The following is a 988-nucleotide window of genomic DNA, read 5'->3' as shown; positions in this document are numbered from 1 at the left end:
TATATTATATATTAATAATATGTAATATATATATTACAGAATACTATATAAGCTGTATGTCTGACATGGAGTTCAACAGATGTACACAACAAACATTAAGTTTTTTTTAAAAGCTAGTTATAGAGCAAAATGTTTATCATGCCTGTTTTAGAAATTAAAACAGAATCCAAACACCTAAAGATGCTTGTGATTCTGAGTTCTGTTCACCATCTGTCAGCCACATCTGTCATTCTTCTCTTTATCAATCTTGCTCATTTTCATTTTACAACCTTCACTAGCTCATCCTTCTATCTGTAACAGAAGGCTCTTTCCCCCAAAGATTTCCCCATAGCTAGCTCCTTCATGAAGTCTAACAAAATTCTTACTTTGCCATTCTTCAATGTCTTCCTTCCCCCCGCCCCCCTTACCCTCCCACTATGGCACTTTTATCTATCTTATTCTCCACAATATCCCCATTACCTTGCACTGTGCCTGGCACACAACAGCTATTTAAAACAATACTTTTTTAAAAAGTCATGGTCATGGAACTTAGAACTAAATCAGGAAAATTTGAGACTCTACAGCATGGCCTCTAGTCCAACTTTTGTCAAAGATACAAAAGCTGCTTTCTAGCACTTGAAGCCACTGGTCACTCTGTTCTTAAGCTCTGCCCTCAGGAAAAACTGGTTAACCAGAACCTAACCTGCCAGGGTATTTATTGCTGAAGAACTCAACAACGGTTATGATTGAAAGAAAGGAGCTCAAGTTAGACAATCCTAACAGTGTTTGACCTGTTCATGACTAAAAAAGTGTCACTTCAAATTATCATGGGAAAGGGAAGACAAAAGGAAGGTTTATCAGTTTCTATGCATAAAGTATTTTTGTGTTTCTGCATGGTTAGGGCCCGAAGCAAAACAACAGACACAGAAAAACACTTGTCCTTCAGACAAGTCTTAAAACACAAAGGTAACTGAATAGATAAGAGATTTATCTTTCTAGACATATGCGT

The sequence above is a fragment of the Myotis brandtii genome, unplaced genomic scaffold, assembly GCF_000412655.1.
Source record: "Myotis brandtii unplaced genomic scaffold, ASM41265v1 scaffold104, whole genome shotgun sequence".
In the NCBI taxonomy this organism is placed as follows: Eukaryota; Metazoa; Chordata; class Mammalia; order Chiroptera; family Vespertilionidae; genus Myotis; species Myotis brandtii.
This window is presented reverse-complemented; position numbering follows the sequence as displayed.